General features: G+C 36.3%; 1 long non-coding RNA gene across 1 annotated transcript; it reads right to left on the reverse strand.

Moving 5' to 3' along the window:
* Positions 1-1,611: 1,611 nt before the first annotated feature.
* LOC127520503 (uncharacterized) lies at positions 1,612-24,354 on the reverse strand. Its single transcript, XR_007932138.1, has 5 exons — positions 23,844-24,354; positions 6,450-6,664; positions 5,309-5,655; positions 2,181-2,435; positions 1,612-1,924 (listed from the first exon to the last, which is right to left on the reverse strand). It is a non-coding gene; the product is annotated as an uncharacterized LOC127520503 (long non-coding RNA).
* Between the last annotated feature and the right edge of the window lie 236 nt (positions 24,355-24,590).

A 24,590-nucleotide genomic window follows, 5' to 3' on the forward strand; every position in this document is an offset into this window, starting at 1 on the left:
AAACACGGTCACTTGTTTCCAACTCAGCCTGAGCTGCTGGCTGAAATTAGTCTCTGTCTTTTGCTCCAAGACAACTTTCAAGGTGTTTCATGTTCTTATGTTTAGTTTTCAAGTGATCATTTCTGCTCTTTTGTATTGCAATGGCTTTTAACTTGGTCCAAATGGAATCTGCAGTAGTGTTGTTATTGTTAACTAAAACTAAGAATATTAAAGGGTTAGTTCACCTAAAAATGAAATTTCTGTCATTAATTACCACCCTCATGTCGTTCCAAACATATAAGACCTTCGTTCATCTTCAGAACACAAATTAAGATATTTTTTCCATAGACAGCAATTTAATTACCACTTTCAAGACCCAGAAAGGTAGTAAAGACATTGTTAAAATAGTCCAAGTGACTGCAGTGGTTCAACCTTAATGTTATGAAGCGATTAGAATACTTTTTGTGCGCAAAAAAACAAACAAAACAAAAATAATGACTTTATTCAACAATCTCTATTCTTCCATGTCAATCTCCTACACTGTTGACGTAGTACACACAGTGCAGCGCTTCCACATTCTACGTCAGAACGCCGGCTCATTATTGGCCGATGCCATTTACGTGAGCATGACGACGCATGCCTGTGATGCTGGCGCAGGAGCCGGCCAATAATGAGCCGCCGTTCTGACGTAGAACCTGGAAGCGCTGCTTGCCTACTACGAAGTGTCTACTATGCAGGTCTTACGGGTTTGGAACGACATGAGGGTGAGTAATTAATGACAGAATTTTCATTTTTGGGTGAACTAACCCTTTAAAAATCATTTTGGGCAATTGAAATAAAATGAAATATAAATATTACATGAAAAAAATGAGTAATGTCTTGACATCTAACTGAAATATGTTTAAACTGAAGTACTAAAATCACTCAAACTAAACAAAAAATAAAATAAAAAATAAATTAAAGCTATATTGAAATATAAAAAACAAAAGCACATAAAAAAAAAAAAAAAAAAAAAACCTAAAACTAAAATAAAAATATAAAAGAAGAAGCTAAATCTGTTCTGCAGCCTTTTATCCCCACATTTATAGCTAGGTCCAAATTTAATATGCAGCAGTGTTATTGTTAACCAAAATTATTAAAAATCATTTTCAGTAATTGAAAGAAAGCTGAAATAAGATAAATATAAATATTAGACGAACATTTTGACTTTGAAAATTAGAAATGTTGTCTTGGCAACCAACTGAAATAAAATATAAAATAAAATATAAATAAATTAAAATATATAGAAAAAATTTAATTACAAAAGCACATAAAATTACTAAAACTTAAAGTCATTAAAACTGAAAATATAAAAAATTAAAGCTGATTCAAAATATTAATAAATACTACTGCATAAATAATACTAAAACAACACCCATATTTCCTGAGCTAATTTCAGATAAAACTCTGAGCTAAGAGTAAGGATCAGGGGACATGTAAAAATTTGTGACTGATTGCATTTCAAATCTGCAAAATGTTGTGAAGTTATTACATGTGAACCCAGTTACAGAAAGTGGACCCTAGTTAGTATTAGCATTGGAGATAAAAACAAGCTTTGAACATGTATTATGTATTAACCCCTTCAAAAATGGCTTAACTTTCTGCAGTCTTTATTGCAGCGTAAAAAACAGCGCCTTTATTTTACAATCTCATCTTTGCGAATATGTTTGACACTGTCACAGAGTTGAGAGGATGCCAACAACTTGTATACGCTTTAGTTTTAATGCCATTTGAAGTGTCCACTCACTCCTGATATGTTCTGACTGCTACCCTTTCGCAGTAGCGGCACTGGCCGAGTGCCCACCTTGGCCTTGGGCAACTGTCATATTTGGGCCTTGACTTTTTGTCTGGAACCAAGTTAATGTAGCTTCTTGACCATTGATTCGGGAAAGGCAAGCCCAGTGAGCTGCAAAAAATAACATTTGGTTAGCGTGTGCACAGAAGTTTACAGACAACTGGCTAATTGTTATTTATGAAAATCTACATAAATGGTTTCCTACATTACATTTATGTGACAACATCCCATTCTAGCACAGTAATGTGCAATGATTATTGTGTTTAAAGGGAGTTTTGATCAATAAAGTGTGAGAAGTTGGCACAAGAGAATCACTTTCGTCATCGCACTGCTGGAAGAACTTTTTTAATTAACAGGTAATACTCACATTATCACTGGAGACTGGGAGGATGAGGATGTTGATTTTTGCGCCTCACGATCACAGGATCAAATAAGGTGATATTCCTTATTCGTTCAGCTAATCAACAGTAGTAGGATTGGTGATGCTGGCATGGTATCTGACCCTGAAGCCCAATGGCAGCCGTTTCACTGCACCAGCTTTGCCAGTTGTGAACAGATAATGCCGTCTTTGTGGTTTTCCTCACTTCCTTACAGATCTTATCGAAGATATTTCTTGTTGGAGCTAGATGCAATAAACAAATTGAGAGGTGCTTAATTAAAACCAAAAAGTTTTAATTAACAAGTTTATAAAGTTGACTCTGTTATTTCTATGAGATATGATGGAAATGCCTGAGATTAATTAGCATACTAGTGCCAGAGTAATGTTTTAATAACCCTAACTAACAAAAAGCTACATGCTATTATAGTGTTTTTGAGCATGTTAGCATTGTGATACCATGTTTTTGTTTGGCATTTACTGTAGTATGGTAATACTATTTGTTGTTGTTGAGATATATACACATACCGTTCAAAAGTTTCAGGTCAGAAAGAATTTTTTCTAATGTTTTTTTTTTCATTGATAAAGTTCAATTCAAAGTTCAGTTCAAAAAACGGCATTTATTAGAAATGTAATTTTTAAACAATTGAATGCATCCTTGCTGAATAAAAGTATTCACTTCTTTATAAAAAAAAAAAAAAAAAAAAAAAAATCTTACTGACCCCAAACTTTTGAACAGTACGGTATCATGGTAAAACTATAGTTGTGGCGTATCTTAAATTACAATGGTATTACCATTACAGCCACATTACATTCTTAAAAATAAAGGCTATTTATTGGAATCTATGGTATGAAGAAACTTTAACATCCATAGAACCTTTTCATTACACAAAAGGTTTTTTTATATAGTGGAAAAAGAACCTTTAATTTTAAAACTTGTACCATTTGTACTATTATCGCTAAATGGGGCCCTTTGAATGCTAACGTCCACCTGGGGATTGTGGGATCTTATAGGGGTTGCTCTGAGACAAGCCTGGAGTGTGAGAGCGACTCAACAGGCCACCAGAGGATAATTGACAAGTTCCTGCAGTGAGGACTTGTCAAATGTAATGAGCACTGATGAATCATATGTGATTTCATCATGTAAAGACAGAGGGATCAGGGATAAATGAAGAGTAAACCCGTAGAGGGTCTGCCCACAGTCTTCCCTGAGGTATCAGGTAAGGGATTCTGCTTCATGCTGGGTATTAGGAGAGCTATGTGAGAATTTTGGGAAGTGGGGAGAGGGGGCAGTGGTCTTGAGGAATCATGGGAGATGTTGACCATCACTGGCAGTAAAAAGGGAGTAATCCCATGATTATGCAAATGAGGCTGACTTTGATGCAAAGTGCCCCAGACTGGTCACTAATGTTCATGGCTCGTGAAAGGGCAACACTCCCTAGGAGAAATAACGCATGGTAGATGAGTGGATGAAGAGAGAGAGAAAGTGAGAGAGAGGTGGATTAGAGCAAGGAAACAAGTAGGGTTGCATGGACTCTTAATGAGAGTCGTAGGCGACTCCTCTAGCACAATACATTATCATATTTCCACGTAATTAGTTTGTTTTTCCACATGAAATGAAAAAGCGGGTCGACGGTGCATCCAGTGCTGGAGGGTTAAGATGGGGTGCCCACCCTGCATCCACCTCTTCCATTTGAAATGAACTATAACCCCACCAGATAACAACAACAACAACAACCCCCAACATCCATTCTGTGGCCATGACACATTCATATTTGGATAAATGTAATTAATGTACAGGGAGATTAAGTTTTCTCAGTTATGGATCTCATGAATAGTGTATGCAAGCCAATCAGTATGGGTGAGGGGCGTTTTAGGAAGGTGAGAGGATTTGTTAAAGTGAAACGCGAGCAGATGACTGCTGGCACTATAGCTCTATATCAAAGCCCATGAGATGCCTCAGGGCTCTAGATTGGGACCGCTTTACTTTGAAGAAATTCACTAAAACATTTCAATTGAACATAAATGGAAATCCCTTAGTGTTCACTCTAAAAAATAAAATACATACAACACTTGATAATATGTCTTGATTAAGGTGCATTGAGTAATTTCCCCCCTCAAAAATTTGGAAAAATGAATGAAGACTCATCATATTAGCCTAATAATTTTACTCTACATGCCTACTTATTTTACTCTACATGGAGTGGATCATCTCATTGATCAGCTAATTCTTGTTAACCCCATGTTATTCCTCATGAAATAAATCAACAATGGCTGACTGTGAATAGCATATTTCTATAACGGCATCCGTAAAAAAAGGTGTCAGTGTAAATTAATTTCCAGTTAAACATTGCAACAAAAAATTATTGAATATGCCTTTAAAATAATATTCAAGACGTTGTTATAAAGACACTGCCCATCAGTGAAAGATTTCATAGACATTTACAATAAAATTTGGTCATATATGGTTAAAAAAAGGAGAATGTTATTTGTTTCTTTTATCACTGGTGTTTCTTTAATCACTTCATTTGGAAAGGGTGTAGTTCTTGGTCTTATTTGCGTTCAACTATACGTCGAATTGGCGAAAGATGCGGCATAAGTCGTGTGTTGTGTTCTGGATAGAGGTCCGATGTGACAGCCACGCACAGATTTACCAGCGGCTACGGTAGCCACGTGTCTCCTTTAGTGCGCGCTGAAGCAGCAGCACAGTAACTTTGCATTAGAGAGAATGGCCGGAGTAAACTTGGCCACAGTCCTAGCGTCATGCCTCATCACTTACTGCCTAAAGAGGATGGAAGCTTCTGCCTTTGTTTTTTGAATAAATCTTAGATAAAGTGCATTAAACTTTGTCTGGATGAAAATATAGGCAGAGAGGCTTTATACTAATTGTATGCAAAGACATATTTTAAGAATCTAGATTGTAGAGTACATTTACTGATGTGGCACACTATAGTGTGCAAATAGGTAAAATTTAAATGTAAAAATCATGAATATTATGGATGTAATTGCATACATTTAAATAAAAAGGGAAACCAATTAGCCACAAGTTACAAATCTACATTTTATAAATAAACCATTGCAATCTCTCACTTTCTTTTTTGTTGCAGATTTACTCTCACCAGGGCGGGAGAATCTTGGAGGGGTGGCTCGCGCAGACAAGGGCAGCGTGGCGTGGGTCCAGAGCTCTGGCCACATCCCAGTTCAAGCTTAATCACAGTCTCTGGTCAGTACAAGGCCCCTTCCCTTTCACAGCCAGCTGACATCAGAGCGGTCTGGGACAGGGAAGCAGGGCTGGCTGCCATCCGCATGACTCTGCCTCTGTCCCTGTCCCTGGCTGCTCGCGCATGCCAGACAGGTGTGTAATCTTCAGTTGGAGACGATGGAGGATGGTAGGCACTTCAGATCAGCACACATAGCCCTGGCAAAGAGGGGGTCTGGGTGGGGAGGGGAGGTGGAGTGGGAGAACCTGCCAAAACCACAAGCACAGATTGTGTGGGAGAGCCAAGCCTGGGCCTGCCAAGCCTGGGTGACCTAGTCGCTATCTCTGTCCAGACGTTGGGTGTCTCAAGGTGTCAAGTGGCTTGTGTATTTGTGTACAATCAGAATGTAAATGCATCTTAGGTTATGCTGTCCATGTAAAGAAAGGAGGCTGACTCATTCTGATTAAAACAGCGAAGACAATGTTATACAGACAACCAGAATACGTCACAAGTTCAAAAATGCAAGATCATCAAAAGCCATTACTCCTCTAACATTTTTTTTTTTTTTTTTTTTTAATTTTCCATGTTCACGCCCACTTACTGGGATATATCTAATTTAATATTTTGGTATCTGTAAGTATCTGTTGTTTAGTATTTCTCCCTCACTAAAAGGGAAAAAAATAAAGTTGATACATTCAAAAGACTGATAATGTATAAAGACATCCAAGACAAAATGCAAGTTTCTTTGTTAATTGTTAAAATATATATATATATATATATATATATATATATTATGTACCTGCAATCTATGAAATGTTTGTCTTCAAATGACCTAGAAAGGACGAACTTGAGACTTTGACTCAGAGAGGCAGTTATAAGTCTCCACTGCGAATATGTGCTCCAAATAACATGTCAGTAATTATTGGCTACATGTCGTATACAATGTACAACTCCTATGATTATGATTACGTTTATGAACACTCGGGGTAAGTAAATAAATAAACAGTCTGATTTGAAGGCCATGTATGCAAATGAGTGAAGAAATGTCAAATTTGCATACATTTTCAGTGACCCCCGTCGCTGTCTCCCTCCCAGCGAACACTGCCATCTCCTCTGACAGCTCGGGCCATTGTCCAGACGCCCTGTTTTGAATACTGCATGTCAGAGAGAGTGAGTCTGATGCGAGGTGACAGCAGATCCAGCCTGAATGACTGACCGGCCACTGACACACACCCACACACACACCAAGGATGTGCTCTGGGCCTAGCTGAAGTCCTATAAGAAATACAGAATAAAAGCCACTCAATTATGCAAATGTTTCTGTTAATTTAATCAATTACATGTTGACTGTACATCAAAAAATATACAAGTAACCTGGAGGTCTCATATGCAAAGAGGCTTTTGACTGATGCTAGAACAAGGGGACAACAGCAATCTTATACGATCGTATGTGCATGGACAGGGTGTCAGTCAAAAACGTCTCTTTTAGTCTTGTTTTTAATACAAAACATTTGACAGTCATTTTATATATTAAATGCATTTAATTAAGTGCTATATTTAAGATCATGATTTGAGTTTAAAAACAATACAGGTTTTTTTTAATTGTTTTTTTTTTTTCTTAAATGGTTAAAAACTATACAGGAGACAATTTAAAGTCTCTGAACACACCTCGATTAAGGTGTTTTGCATTTGGATTCCCTCTGCTGGACCTCACTGGCAATGCAGCAGGATGAATCCTTGCGATTGTGCTTCATTTATTCAGACAGTCTATTATAGTCCGACTCTGATTAAATAAACAAGGAAGCAACTCAGTTGACAACTAAGTTCTTTAAAATGCATGAAGGTTTGGATTTATGGTATTTGTAATTTAGATCTGCTTAAAGTAGGCTAGCATTTCAGAAATGCAAATAAGAGGACAATGATTTGATCTGCACGATTAATATATTAATTTATGTCCCAGGTCCCCACCTTGCATTACACTATTTAATTCTGAAGTCTAGCCTAGAGCTAATGAATTTTATAAGCCAAATATATAAATGATAATGTTAAATTTCTGGTGGGCTGGTTGCCAAAAGAGAAAAGAAAATGCAAATAAGAAAAAAGATTTTGGTAACACTTTACAATAAGGTTCATTTGTTAACATTAATTAATGTATTAACTAACATGAACTAACCATGAGCAATACATTTGTTGATTGAAAATACAGTTGTTCATTGTTTGTTCATGTTAGTTCACAGTGCATTAATTAATGTTGACAAGATTTTAATAATGTATTAGTAAATGTGGAAATTAACATTAACAAAGATTAATAAATGCTGTATAAGTGCAGTTCATTATTAGTTCATGTTAACTAACGTAGTTAACTAATGTTAACTAATTAACCTTATTGTAGTGTTACCAAGATTTTTTTTTTTTTTTTTAAATGTACAACAAAATCGGTTCAATCGGTTTTATTTCATTTAATGTAGGCAAACCATCTGCCAGCATCTATATACTGCATTAAAAATATTGTATTAATTGTGTAATTTATTATATTAATAATTATATACATAATACTGTATAATATGTATAATAATTTAATGTCATTTAAATTATAATAAAAAAATCATTAAGTGAACTTATTTAATAATTTTACTACAAACTGATAATTGAAGCAAATAAAAATAGTTTAATTAAAAAAAAAAACAGTAATAGAATAGTAATTTCATATTTGTCGTATTTAACAAAAATATATTTCTTAAGAAATGTGGGCATTATTGAGTGTTAAAATCAAACTCTTTTAAAATTAATCAATATCACTTTTGAGAGGAACCACACATCTGTTTTATTTTTGCTTCAGGACATATTAAATTCTAAAACCCTTAAAATTTTTTTAATGTAGTCTAAATGTTTTTATTTTTATATTTTATAGTTTTGTTTATGATTTTCGAGAACGAGGGCATGTCACGCAAGCTGTCATTTTTGGCATATGACAAATTTGGCTGCTTCTACTAAATGTGTCAAAATACCATAGAGTTTGATTGGACATGACTTGACAAAAAAACAAAACAAAAAAAAAACAAACTACGTATGATTATACATTTAGTTTTATTTTTGCATTTCACATTTTTCCCCACTCTTGTTCCTGAGTCCCAACCATACTCACTATAGTTGTGTACTACAAGACATCTTACGGACTTCTGCCAAGTGCTTCGGTCTCTGCGCTCTCGGTTTGCAGAGGTGTGTGGAGCGGATATAATTTTATTTGACTGCTGCACAGTTCACCTGAGGCGTCAGCTGCTGCCTGACACACGGAGCATTTAGGGAGCTAACACATCTATTATATATATATGAAACCTAACTTGGCCACGAACAGCAGATGTTGCCAAAGACGCAAGTTTTCTTGTAGTCTTAGAGCAGGGAATTGCATAAATAGGACATGTTGGAAGCCCATGTACATTTGTATTGCTTGCAAATGGACATACGTGTGAAACACCCCAAGTAAGTAGACCCAAGGCCCTGGATGAGATAAGAAACAGCAGTGAATGTGGCTGGACAGTATGGGAGCGGAGATATTGGCCTCAGTTTGAAGACCTGGCTTTGAGCTGTGCGGACAGGAAACAGATTTCGCTCCTCAAACACAGCGTTTCTCAGCCAGATCCAAACTGTGGGTTCGCTGCCAGCCACTGTTCATAACCAGCCTGGCCACAATCACTGTGAAAACCCATTCTGTTTGTTGTGTCAATGTGCTGTACCAAAAAAAAAGAATAAACTTACAATCCTAAAGTGGGATAGCTAAGGGGGGTTGGGTTGCCCACATGGGACAGGAGCCATCTCAAGCTGGACAGGTTCCCCATCATATGGCAGTCTTACACACAGCACATGGTTCTTGCTGAACATGACAGCCACAACAATTCTAAAGCCAAAGACACCAAGCTAGTTCTCTGTGCCATTTTGGAACAGGCGGATGGCTTGTCTTCAGTTGATGACTCGAGATAGCATGCAGTGTCTTGAGTGCAGATCCTTTGTCTGAATGTTTGATGACATTGAGCCTTGAGTGGAGCCAAAGATGTCGTACAACAAAAAGAACAAAGCTGTTTCTTTCATAACTTATGGTTTATAAATAATATTTTCTCCATGTGTGGTCACACTTTGAGAGTTAAAGGCCCAAAGGAAAGAAAATTTTAAACAATTAGACCTTTTGTAGTATCTTAAAACAAGCTGTTTCTCATAAAGAAAAAAAGCCTTATATTATTGCCCAGAAAAATCCAGTAGTGACCCTAGTAATCTTACATCTCTCTTCTCAAAAATGCCTCAAACTGCTTTCTGTAATCAAAAGTCATAGATTTTAAGATAAACTCACAATTTTCTCTGTATATTTAGCTGAGATAGTGAAAAAGTATTTTAACATGAAAAACCCCTATAAAAATTAGAAATATTTAAAAAAAGTAAAGACATCCTTAAAAAAATGTTATCACGATATCTAAAAAATATTAAGGAGCACAACTGTTTTCAACATTGATAATAATTAGAAATGTTTATTAAGCATCAAATCAGCATATTAGAATGATTTCTGAAGGATCATGTGACACTGAAGACTGGAGTAATGATGCTGAAAATTCAGCTTTGCATCAAAGGAATAAATTACATCTTAAAATATATTCAAATATAAAACAATTGTTCGAAATTGTAATAACATTTCACAATATTACTGTTATTACTGTTTTTGATCAAATCAATGCAGCCTTGGTGAGCAGAAGAACTTCACTTCAAAAACATTTAAAAAACTTACTGACCCCAAGCTTTTGGATGGAAATGTATATATAAAAATGTTAAACAATTTTTTATGTATATTTATAAAACCTATATAAAATTATCTGAGCTTTTATGTCCATTTTAAATTTCTATACTTCTATACTCCATAAATTTCCATTTAACATATCTTGAATTTGCAAATATAGGCCCGGTTTCACAGACAGGGCTTAGACTAAGCCAGGATTAGGCCTTAGCTCAATTAGGATATTTAAGTAGCTTTTATAAACGTACCCTAGAAAAACAGTACTGGTGTGCTTTCTGAGACAAAATAATTACACTGACACATTTTAAGATATGCCAATGCAAGTTGCTTTCAGTTAAAACAGCTCAAACATGCATTTTAGTGTAGGACTAGCTTAAGTCTTGTCTGTGAAACTGGGGGATTGTGTATTTTTGTCTATTTTTTTCCCCTCCTAAAATGTAATAATTCTAAGATTTACTAAGAATTACAGCATAATCACAAAAAGAATACTGTGTGAACCTTTAAAGAATCTAAATGACTGGCCCTCCAGTGAATCTAAATTGTTGCAATAATCTCAGTATTATCAGGAAGTTTGATATTTAATTACTCTTTATGACCAAATCAATAATTCAGAGGATCTGCTGAAGAAATGAAGAACAAATCTTCATATACTTCATATGGTGAGAGATGCAGGTCTTCACACACCTTCAGAAAGGCCCTACAAAACACTGACTATTGTTACAAAACCATTATACAAAATAATGACTATTGTCAAACATTTAATAATGAAAATAATGAAAATGATCAAACAGGTTTCCCAAACACTCCCCATCTACAGTATCATTGTTTGGTCAAACAGATAGCCCCTCCCCAAAATCATGCAATTGGTCAATGTTGCTGTGCCGACAGTCACAGAGCCACAGTATTCACGCTTTTCTGAAAATTCTCTGTTTAGGAATAGCTTACTTTTAGTTGTCTCTATACACTAAATAAAGTATCTTCATCGAAAAATAGAAAAACACTGGGGAAAAAATGACAAATATCCTCAGCATTTGGCAAGTAGGGAAACAACAAGAACAAAGCCATGAATTTTTACTGGGGCCAAGGGCCGATTTCTAGCTCAAACGCCAAACCTAGAGGCAGTAGGAGGATGATGGGATTGCAGCAATGGCCAGTTGGAAGCAGCATTCAAGTGGAGCTGCTGAAGCCTGATAGCGCTCAAGCCAGCATAGAGTGACCAGGGCCAAAAAAGAAGAAAAAACGCTGGCCTTCTCCTGACACAAAACTTCAAAGATGACAACATGTTCTTGCAATTTTTAAAAAGCAAGATTACGCCGATTCTGATGGCGTGTTGGACTGTCTAAACATCTGAACCTGAATCCTTTTTCTATCTGCCTAGCCAGACGCTCCACCATTCCGCACCAGATTGCCAGGCCCCCTCTCTCCGCCACACATCAGTACCCAGCCTGCTGCCTGCTCCCTGAAGGATGGACCAACACCTGCTGTTGGCAGGCACTGCCTCCCCCTTCTTCGTTTCCCTGTGCACTGTCTTCATGAGCTCCAGCGCTTCAGGGTGAGATACCATGGGGAAAGAAAAGGCTTTTGGGAAGAAGGAGGGGTTCTGCGAGACCCTGCTTGCTTCGTTCTGTTGAACCGGCTGAAGGTTCTTCCTCTTCATTGCCCGAAGCCCCCAGTGTTCCGTCCATATGGTTGTCGCATCTTTTCTTTTCTGTTTTTTTTTTTTGTCTTGGTGGAATTACTGGATGGTTGACCTGACCTGCATACATTTAAGATGAAGGGGTGAAACTAACCAGAAAAAAAGAAAGAAGGAATAAATACAGCATGTGGTGAATACGCAGTCATGCGCAGGAGTCAATGAGCCCCCATCTTCATTGACTAATGGGTCATATTATTGTGCAATAATCCTGCTTCACATTAATTCATGGATATGGTTGTGTACTTAGTTCATTGAGGTTAAACAAAACTACTCATCAAAATGAACTTGCTGGAAAATTTCTCATCCTTATGTCATTCAAAACCTATATGATTTTTTTTTTTTGTGGAAAATACAACATGATGCACAAAATTTGAAATGGCACATATTTAAAAAATCTAAAACAAACAAAAATATTCCAGTCTGTTCCTCACAAATAACTTCAGAAAACTTTATAAAACTTAACTTAGTATAACACAATTTGTTTAAACTGCTTTGCCATTTTTGGTCACCATTCACTTTCACTAAATAGAAAAGAGCAGCGTTAACATTCTGCTGAACTTCTCTGTTTTGTGTTCCACAGAAGCAAGTCAAAAGGGTTTGAAATGATATGAGGGTGACTAAATGATAAACTAAAGCCCACATTTACAGTACACTGCAGGGCTTGATGCCCAATTCCAATGACTTTCTTCAATTTTTTTGACGACCAGCTTACATCTTTTAAAAGACCCATATCTGATATCTGCATTTACACTTTACACTTGGCGAAACAACCTAAGGCAGACGTACTGACCCGGAAAAGCTTAGGCCGAAAAGGAAGTAAAAATGGTACGTTTTGCAATGGATGCAGATGGAATGATAATACAAGCTTTTGCTTTCTGCACCATCTTTAAGGTCAGCAAAACACTGGTCTATTTAGGGCTGCAAAATTATTTGAATTTCTAATTGCGATTATGATTACGGATGCCACGTTTTTGTAATCGTTCAAAGACCAAAAAAATCCACTTACATTATTCTGCGTGTTTAAGAGGTCTGTTTAGAGTATGTTACATTGTGAGAGGCGAATCAGGACTACTTCAGAGTGTAAAAGGTCTAACCCAGCACAAAAGGAACTACAAGTGCCGTAATTGTACACTTACAGCCTATATATTTACTCCACGAACTAACTCTACAAACATGGAAAACAGTGATAGATGGACCTCTCCAACTTACTAAGAAGAAAATCCAGCACGACTTTGAGCGGACCAAGCGAAACATAATTATGTATTTCTGCTCGGCTAGCACCATTGGACATTAACCACACGGCAAAAGCTAATACTTTTTCAGGCTCAGGCGCTGGCTGAGCTGTTCTCAGCGCTGTCAAAATAAAAGTCACAACAACAAGCACAGTTTACGTCACTTCAGAGTTCCTACTTTTTTTTATTTTTATATTAAATATAGCTTGCAGTTTCTTCAATCAATGGTATAAAGCTATTCAAACATCATTCAATGTAAATTGTGATAATCGTAATTAATAATCGCAATTACAATTTCAAGGCAATAATAGACAATTATGATTTTTGTCATAATAGTGCAGCCCTAGGTCTCTTAAAGGGTTAGTTCACCAAAAAATTATATTTATGTCATTAATTACTCACCCCCATGTTGTCCCAAACCCGTAAGACCTTCGTTCATCTTCGGAACACAAATTAAGATATTTTTGATAAAATCCAAGGGTTTCTGAACCACACATAGGCAACAACATCATTGCGCCTTTTGAAGTCCAGAAAGGTACTCAAGACATCGTTAAAATAGTCTGCGTGACTACAGTGTTTACGTCAGAACTCTGACTCACTGGCCGACCAATAATGAGTCAGCGTTCTGACGTAAACACAGAAGCGCTGCACTGCGTTCACTTCGTCAACTGCATAGGAGACTGACAGGAAGGAGAAGAGATTGTTGAATAAAGACGTTATTTTTGTTTCGTTTTTGTGCACAAAAAGTATTCTCGTTGCTTCATAAAATTAAGGTTGAACCTCAAAAAGCTAAAAGTGGTTCTTGGCTCGTAATCATAGGGGAACCACTTTTGGTGTTATGTAGCACCATATCTTTAAAAGGTGCTCTACAGCACCTTTGTCAAATGGTGCTATGTAGAACCCATGAGAGGTGCCATATCGCATTTTATTTCTTCAACAAAATTGGTGCTAAACATCACCAACAGTGGTTCTTTGGCTCGTAAAGAACCTTTAAAGGGGCTTAACAGGTTCTTTGTACAGCAGTGGTGCTATATAGCACCTTAGCTACCCTAAAGAACCATATTTTTTTTAGAGTGTATAGGCTATTTTAACAATGTCTTTACCTTTCTGGGCCTTGGTTGTGGCCGTGTATAGGGAGGTCAGAGGTTCAGCTCTTGAATTTCATTAAAAATATTTTAATTTGTGTTCCGAAGATGAATGAAGGTCTTACAGGTTTGGGACGACATGAGGGTGAGTACTTAATGACAGAAATTTCATTTTTGGGTTAACTAACTCTTTAAGGGGGAGAAAAAAAGAGAAGAGGCCTTGATGCAGCCTGGGTGAAAGTAGCAATGATCAGTGCTGTAATGGCTATGGTTGGTGTCCACCTTTGACATAATTTGACACCGTCGCTTTTCCAATGACGTACGACTCGCAATGACGGGAATATCTGACCTGTCCGATTACACGGTCGATGCAAATGCACATATCTGATTCATATCAATTTATTTCCACATATGAATGATGCCTGAAACAGATCTGAGAATATCAGAATCCATGTGCTTTTTTTCTGCTTACACGTTCGTGGGCCATATCCGACCTGTGCCACATGGGAGGAAAAAAAATTGGAATTGGGTCACTTGAACCATTTTATGTAAATGCGGCCTAATACTTTTTTAATGATTCAATTCCATTTAACATATTTTTGGCATCCATTTTGATGTGGAAAAAAAGACCATGACCCTCATTCATAAACTAAACTAAAATAAATAAATAATAAATAAAATAAAATTACAATAATGTAATAAAACATAAATAAAATCTTACAGAACTGCCCGCAATTATAGTGTTTTTCTTTTATGATGTTTCATTAATGCATCCTGAATTATTCATGTTCATTTTGCATCAACATATTAAATCTAAACGTGAGCTAGAATAAACATGGATATCTAGATATTCTATGTCCAGGTCTTGTCTGAATATCAAATAACTGGGGGTTCAGTGACAAGATGGAGTTTCAGCAGCCTATCAATGGCACTATAAAGACAAGACAAGAAACCTAATGGGATTTTTGAGACCAAACGCAAATTTGAAATTCCAGAGTTCTTGCCAAAAAAAAAGGAAAAATATAATTTATTTTTTTCCTCCTGAGGCAATACCTCAGAAAGGCCATTGAGCTCTTGCTAAGAGCATCTGCTGGCCTATGCTAATTTCAGGCCTGAAATTTGGATGCCCAGTATGAAAGAGTCCTTTGGCTATATTTCATGCACGCATCTAGGTTAAAGGACATGGGGTGTTTCAAATGACCCGAGTAGACACAAAGGCCAATAATGGCCCTGATCTTTAAACCCCACACAGGAGGAACTAGGACACGTGATGGAAGAGAAAAATAGAGTAAACGTTTTAGCGTTCATGTTCATATACAACCGAAGAGAAAGAAAAGCAGACATTTGAGTCTTTACAAAAATACATAACCAATTAAGAACATGAACTAATGAAGTTAACTCATTACTGCTGGCAGCTCTCCTTAATCATGTAATTTAACCACTTATTACCCAGCATCTGTCTGAACGCAACGTAGAACAGCCGGAAAATTAGTACAAGAATATCTGACGTCAGCCATTGTTGCTTCAGCTTGGCTAAATGCAAATGTGCTCCTTGATTAATAACACTCATATTAAGCTGATGTTCGTAAAAATAGGCCTGCATTTACTTGAAAAGGTCCTTCCTACTATGCTAATACTATATATTAGTTAGATTTACTGTATTTCATAATACCATAATATCACAATTAAGTGAATAAAGTGGTAAATAAAATGACCAATTCTGCAAAGCACTTGTAAAATAAAAAAAGGAATTTTTAAAGAAATATTTCAGTTGTTTTCCCTGATTAAAATGCTATAGTCATCATGAAATCAAAATGATATTAGTTTTCTTGTAAAATTCATCAATGCATTTTTCAAAACAAACAAACAAAAAACAAACAAAAAAACATCGTAATTGTCTTTGTTTTGATATGTAACACACATTTCAAATAATTCAACCATTTAAATAAAAATTATAATTAATAAAGTTTAAGTACTTGAGCATGACCAAAGAATAGCTCAGATTTTTTTAAGCAATTTTATAAAAAGACTTCCTCAAATTATTATGCAAGCCAATTTCTAAAAGCAGCAAAGTTCAAAAGGTACTGCGTTGCAGTAATGACCCAAATACAAACACAGTTTCGCTTCGTGACTATGTTGAGCGATGTGAGCAGAGGGAGCGGTTTAGACGCATAATTGAACATTTAAAGAGGACAAGCTTGGGGTAATTACGCTAATTAAGAGCAGTAACTAATGAAGCCATCCCTCCTGCGACACAGTCACAGTCCCTCGTACCATTACTCGCCATTAATCTTCCATAATCACCTATGTCGTGCGTTAGGGACATTCAGACACGCAGCAAAGCATTATGTGACAGCCCGCCAATGGGAGGAACATTTCAATCCTTACAGTGGCTTATAACACTGTCCAACTGGACTAAAATGATGAATAAAATAGATTTTAAGAGTATCGTTTACAGACCAGGCATACTAATTCAGCATGGTACTGAAGCACTGACTGCCAAATAAACTGGTACACACGGTCTCTTTCCAAAGTGATCTGAACTGTTAACTGCAGGGCATTCTGGGCATAGACCACCACTCCAAAACAACCCTCAGTGGCTGCCTTCCAGTTTCTACTACTTTTTTTCCCACAGTTTGAAACATAAATGACAGCACAGAGCCAACAGTGTTTTACATAATAATGGACAGTGGCTGGACAACGGCCTTATAATTCTGGTAAAAAAGCTCACGTTATACACATCATTGAGAGTATGGAAGTACAATCATAGTCTAAGACAGGGGTTCTCAACCTTATGCAAGCTGGGCCCCCCCAAAGCTGGTTCATTGCAGTTGGGGCCCCAGTGCAACACCTTGCTTTACATGCTTTATTGTTGTTGTTATTATTATTATTATTATTATTATTATTATTATCAGTAGGCCTATTATCATTACTAGGATATTGCTATAATTGGGAATTGGCACCAGACCTCTGATATTAATTTATGCTTTATTATTGTTATTATTACTAGGCCTAATAGTAGGCATCATTTGCATTTTTTACAGAAGCTTGCAGGTAAAGGAAAGCTTTAACTGTAGCCTATCTATAAAACTATACGTTTTATACGTTTGCAGCCTCTGAAACTTCCGTCCGTCATAAAAATTAATTCGGATGGTTCGATTTTCTGCATTTTTCGCATCCGTAGCAAATATTTTGAGGGGTGTTTTTGACAATTGAGAGCCACCAAATGACGAATATGAAAAAACGAATACAGTTTCGGACTCAGTCAGGGTGCAAGGACCTTAAACTTTTGAGGCTTGCGCAGCTTCTTGAGGAGAAATCAAACAAATGAGCGCCGTTTTCTAAAGTCTATGAGCGCAGCACACACAAATAAACTAAATTGACATACTGCAGTTAAATTTAAAAATGTGGTGTTTTTATATTTATAACATTTGAATACAGTTCAGCAACATACATCACACGACCTGACGACTAAGAGAGCTGACAATTGACCATCACTTAATTTACCATCACCTCGCTATTGAAAATGTGACACTGATATGACAGTTCAACAAACAAGTTAATAATATTAAGTCACTTACATTTTAGACAAAATAATGACTGTTTTGGTCTATTTTAGCAGCGAAAAAAGATCCGATGAATCCAAACAAAGATCACAACATAGCGCATCTCACAGCAACACTCAATCGTGTTTTGAATGATTCAGTGTTTTGAACAAATCGTTTGAGTCAAAGATTCAATGACCCATTCACAAACATCTGTCTCATTCTTGATGAATCGGCCGTTTGAACGAATCGTGAATGAGCGACTCAATGACTCGCTTAATAAAACCGCTTATCACCTGCATTTGCGCTCACTATCGACAAACCAATCAAATTTGTTCAAAACTTTTTTTTTTAAATCAGTCCAAACACATTTTAATTTTATATGCAAAACTATAACTTTTTATGACAGTAGTTTAGTGATAAAAAAAATTGCACATTTTTTTTTTTCCAGGTTTTTTTCCCTCCCATCCTGTAGCCTACTCGCGCCCCCCCCGGTTGAGAACCACTGTAAGACATTATAAAAGGTAGGAAATGGATTAATGGTACAAAAATTAATAGCAGAAATGAGTTAAAAAAAGAGAGCACATTAAATGGACCCATCTGAAAAGAGTGTTTAGTGTGATTTGAGCTAAAAGAAGAAAATTTAGTGACAACTGATTTTGTCACTGAAATGCAATCCCCTTATCGAACAATACTTTTGTACAATACTTTTGTAAGAGAAGCTTGTGCTCACTATAGCTAAAGCATTTACAAATAGTTTTCCTTCTAACTCATTATTTCTATCTCCAGTTTTGCTTTCTCTTGCAAAATAGTTTTTCCTCCAACCAGTTTTGAGTTTGCTCACAAGCATTGTGCTCTAATGCAAAACCTTTGTATTTTCCTCCCTCATCATATTATTTCTATCACCAGATTTTTGTTTCCTTGCAAAAGTATTGCATTCCACTTTGAGTTTGTATGCAAAAGCATAGAAACATTTTTGGAATTTGAAGTGAAATGTTCCTCTTATCTCATGTCCCTTTAGGGGCTCACAGATACCCATTTGAAAACTGTCATTATTTAGCAGTCAACCAAAACTACACTAACTTTAGATACACAATTATTATTATTTACACTTTTATTTATGGGTCAATGACGTGGCGCGTCACTTTTTTGTCCAAAGGCCTTAATAATAATAAAAAACAAAGATATGACATCCAAAGTATGTACAACTAGAGCTCTTTTTTTTATTGAATCCAAAAGGTTTTAATTATATTTTGCTACATAAAGGTATTTTAAAGATTTTGAAGTGTCAAAAGGTCATTCGGTTTAACCATCCAATAGCCAATACAGCCATTTCATTTGTGATTAAAACATCTTAAAATGTAATAAATGTATATACTTTTTATTCTGGCGTAATTTTATAACACCATATATCAACATAGTGCAAAATGGTATTAAAATTAAGTGTAGAAGTCGTTGCTTTGTTATGATAAAGAATGTCCGGAAAAATGAATTTCATTAATATGATTTAGAGCAACCGATACAAAGGGACCATTTTGGATCCAGTCATGTGGTCAATATCATGTGACAGGATGTGACATAATTCAGACACCTGCAAAGGACCACATGATCTTGAAGCAAAGTAACTAACTCTCTTTTAACTATTTGAAAAATTCATGTTTTCACTTGCTCATACGCATGTCCCGAAACATCAGGTCATTCGGTACAACCGCTATAAAACATGGAAAATGTGTTAATATATTTTAAAAACTTGTACTAAAAATAAAATGTTTGATTGTCCTTTTGCTGGCTAGCTAGCAAGCTAACTTGCTAGCTAGCTAGATATCAGCCTGCTAACATTGTTTGAAAATATCGTCATTTGGTATAACCAAAATTTTAGTTGAACCGAATTACTTTTTTGGTAACAAATTTTGTCCATCTTGTAAAAAATGACAAAAGCAGTGTTAATTGATTATAAAAACCACAAAATCTCACAAAACTTCAAAATTAATTATATCTCCATTATGTTTTTTTTACACTTTTAAAAACCTTATTCGTCAATGACCCTTATACAACAGTGGAGGAAGTACAGGAAATAATGCAGCGAGAAGGGAGGGGAGGAAATCTCAACCCGGATTCAAACCTGCATTTCCCACATAAGCACCAAGGCTCAATGTGCCACAGAGCATGCAACAACCACTAAGCCACAGCTCAGTTAAATATTTAGTAACTCGTCTGCATTTTCTTTTCAGGCCTTAGGTTTCTCAGGCTACAGCTCAACACTGATCTTGGACAGTGATGCCACCTATTAACATTTAAACCTAGTGGACGGCTGGATGTAAGAAGAATCACTTTACAGGCCAGCAGTGGCAGTCTTTAAGCATTGGCCCTGGTGTTCAAGCCCAAGACTGTTCCAGCAGTCACCACCTGAATCTGACACCAGACCTGAAGGCCTGCACTGAGGTAACAAGGTGCTAGGGAAGCTCTCCAGGCAGCTAAAACCAGCCAACTAGACTGAAAACAAACTAAAGCAGGTTTGTTTAGCTAAATATATCAGTATATAACTTAGACACTGAAGGAACTTGCATAACTCAACAAAGACTGCAGGGAACACCAGATCAGAGAGCTAAAACACACTTTTGTTGTCAAAGCAGCAAGGTGATTTTGGAAATGTACCATCCTTTGGGTTTGTGAAAGGTGTTATTTCAGAACAGTGGCAATATCACAAAGTGCAGAGGCTTTTTTAATGCCGTCTCTTGGGGGGACGACGCTACACCAGGCCAGTGTGACTGCCAGACAGCTCTGCTTGTCTGTTAATCTGCGCTTGCTGTGAAAGGGGGGCAAGCGGATGGCGCTGCCAAACACGAGACGCACTGCAGATGGCAACACTTCCATATTCTGTTTCTTTTCTGGCCGACTCTCCTTCTCACCCACCGTTATTCATATGCATGAATATGTTGTGAATACAAGTATCATCACTTTCCCTATATTTCCTGTTTTGCTGATTTCCCCCCCTCCATCCATGCTTATCGGATGACAATTTTGCATTCGGCGAGGTTCGGACGCACTGCGTTTTTTGAAATGTCGAGTGTAAATGTCTCAAACGAGCACGATGGAGATGTTACAGCCAGAGCAAAGCATGCCCATGGCACACTAGCTCAAAGTGCTTGTGATGCCCGCATGCTTTTTCTGGGTTTGTGCCGCAGCACTGCGATGGACATCTGCTGGGGCTTGGTGAACATATGTTTCCACAGCGCTCCATTTCCAAAATGAAAAACATAATGTCTGTCCAATTAAATATGCAAAAAACAAACACCTTTTTAACTAGCTCAAAAGACATTTTGTCATTTTGAAGTTTAATATTTTGATTTCGTGACTCTTTGGGAACTTTTCTGAGATATGACTTTTAAAAGAGTTTCTGACCAGATATTATAAATTTAAGAGAGATTCAACTGTACTTTAAGCCTTTTTAAAAGTATTTTATTTTTCCACCTTGACATTACAAAAAAACGTTTGTTATTGGGCAGGTTGTGAAAAGTCTCATTCATTAAAATGCAAACATTGTATTTAAGCGAACAGTTAAAAGTAGCTTTTTTTATGCAAACATGTTGTATATACAGTAGATTAGATAAACAAATAATTCAAATTTCTAATAATTATACTTTACTCATCACCAACAGCGCAAGCTATTGTTATGATCCCAACCACGACAAAATTAATTGCATTGTTTGGTCCCAGCCAGTCCAGCATGAAGTCTGTCATTTGTCCAGTTAGCACATGGATATGATTAACTGTGGCAGGAGGCATGAAAGCGTTGAGCCTTACTGTAGGCTGATCAAATTAATTATGCTAAATAGTAAAAGAGGGAGAAGGCCAAAACTACATTGTTCGCTGTGATCGGGGCTTAGTCCATATACCAGCCGCTCAAAACCACACTGACAAGCAGTGTAGAAGCTACAGCTCTTTGAAATTAATACTATCATAGCATGCAATTTTCAATGTTTTATGTCACAATATGTGAGCCTGGACCACAAAACCAGTCATAAGTCACACGGGTGTATTTGTAGCAATAGCCAACAATACATTGTATGGGTCAAAATTATTGATTTTTCTTTTATGCCAAAAATCATTAGGATATTAAGTAAAGATCATGTTCCATTAAGATATTTTCTACATTTTCTACCGTAAATATATCAAACATGTATTTTTGTGAGTGGATATGCATTGCTAAGGACTTCATTTGGACAACTTTAAAGGCAATTTTCTCAATATTTAGATTTTTTTGCACCCTCAGATTCCAGATTTTCAATCTCAGCCAAATATTGTCCTATCCTAAGCATATATACATCAGTGTAACCATACATCAATGGAAAGCTTATTTATTCAGCTTTCAGATGATGTATGAATCTCAATTTCAAAAAATTGACCCTTATGAGTGGTTATGTGATCCAGGGTCACATATATAAAAAAAGCACCAAGATTTTGATGTATATGTGACAAGGAACATCAAGTTTTATCTCCTAAAAAATCTGGAACACTGTAAAATAATTGGTTGACCTTTCAAAAAACAAAATTGATTGCTTTAAAGTAAATATACTCTATTCAGCTCACATAAGTTCAAAATAAGTATTCACAGTAATAAAACTAGTAAAAAATATTGAATGCGTTATATAAAGGAAATGACTAGAAAATATTTACTTTTGTATGGAGAAATATAGTTTAACCAGTTCACCATTTCACACATAATACAAGTTCTAACAAACAACAGTCAAAGAGTTCAAACTTAACATTAACTACTATTACAAGTTCCTATGCTTAGACCAAGCATACATAATTAAATTATTGTTGACTCAAGTGATTATGTCCCACAGCCTCAATAACCTAATGAATGCATTAAAAGTGGGATTTCATTTTTTTAAAGGGTTAGTTCACCCAAAAATGAAAATGATTCCATAATTTACTCACCCTCAAGTCATCCTAGGTGTATATGACTCTCTTCTTTCACCTGAACACAGTCAGAGTTATATTAAAAAATATCCTGCTCTTCCAAGCTTTATAATGGGAGTAAATGGTACCTTAGATTTTGAAGTCCAAAAAGCACATCCATCCATCATAAAAGTAGCCCATACGGCTCCGGGGGTTAATAAAGGTTGTCTAAATTGAAGTGATGCATTTTTGTAAGAAAGATATCCATATTTCATATTCCATAACTTTAATAAACTATAATCACTGGCTTCCAGTAACGATACCATTCACTCCCATTATAAAGCTTGGAAGAGCCAGGATATTTTTTTTTTAGCCTAACTCTGATTGTGTTTGACTGAAAGAAGAAAGTCATATACACCCAGGATGGCATGAGGGTGAGTAAATTATGAGATCATTTTCATTTTTGGGTGAACTAACTCTTTAATGACTTTTTTGTCAAAACGACTCACAGAATGCCTGCTCAAGAGTTTAATCTGATAAGTTTTTGGCTTTGTTTAATTATGTTGTGTGTCAGGGGATCACCTTCAGTTGCCCACTGTCCTACTCGTCCCCTCCTTTCTACAGTACCTTTCTCCATTTTTCTTGATTTACTCTCATTTTTCTCTCCACACCTTATCTTGCACATGAGGCCCTCTGCCAAAATCTCAATATGTTGTGCACCTATAGTGACGATTTTCAATTAATGCCTCCATTCATCACCATAGTGATCTAATTCTGGATGTCCCTGTTCGAGAGGGAACAGTGTGCTACGATTTATTATGCCCTAATGGATACAGTAGCTCGGTTTACCTTGATAGACTTTTCCATTCAATCACATAAATTATGTCAAAAAGGCCTACAGAATCCTTTTTTTTTGTTGTTGTTTGTTTGTTTCTTTGTCAGCCAATTACACACTGACTGAAAGGCCATCATAACAATGTATCAGTTGTGTGTTTCTTCAACTATGGGTACTTTTACAAAATAAACTAAGTAGTTTACTTAATTTGTCCACTAACAATTTCCAACAGTGAACATACATTATTTTTCTTGAAACATCACGAGCATTTTCAGTGTCATACACAGCGTCAAATATTTTTTACACGTTTTGCATAACTTGACAAGATTCAAAAAATTTGGGAACAACGCACAATAAAATATTGTAAAGGGATATTTACCTTGATTCTTGAAGATGAAGAAACAGGAAGTATAACACAATATGGTTTTAGGCTAAAGACGCTACGGAAATCATTTATTTTATGGCTGCACACAGTAAAAATGGCGTCTTTTGGACGCCCAAGGACATTTAAGACACCATTACGAATCATTTCAAGTTATTCAACGCAGAGACAAACATTTCTAGGGAATATTCAGTAGCCACGAACGAAAAAGGTGTTGTGTGGATTTGTGCGCGTGCGCGGTACATCTGTTTCCCGCCCAGTGCTCTGCGCGTGAGAAACTTTTTACATCTGCCAAGCGTACTTGTTGTTAAAAGTGTTGTTTAACTGTTCATCGGAGATAGCTGAGATAAATCTTCATTTTAAGAACGTATTTGTATATTTAAGGTGCTTTTTTAATCTAAAGTTAGTTTGTGAATATATTTTAACTGACAGAAATGTCGCTTTTTTCGCGTTTTGTCAACTACGACGCGTTCCGTACACTGAGGTAAAAAGCATAATTGACGCTTTATCTGAGGTAAGTTACAGTATTTATTGCACACACTTATTTGAACTCGCATCTCATTTCATTTAAATCTATTACATGCCAAATGTTGGGTACACTTTCCCTACCATATTATTTTATAATATTGTGTTTTAAGTTTCAGGTACCATCGTCATACATTGATATTTTTGGACCATTTTTTACCATATTTTTTAAGTAGCCTACTTCTACATGTAAAGATATAACCTCCTGAAAACCAGGGG

The sequence above is a fragment of the Ctenopharyngodon idella genome, chromosome 10 (assembly GCF_019924925.1).
Source record: "Ctenopharyngodon idella isolate HZGC_01 chromosome 10, HZGC01, whole genome shotgun sequence".
NCBI classification, from domain to species: domain Eukaryota; kingdom Metazoa; phylum Chordata; class Actinopteri; order Cypriniformes; family Xenocyprididae; genus Ctenopharyngodon; species Ctenopharyngodon idella.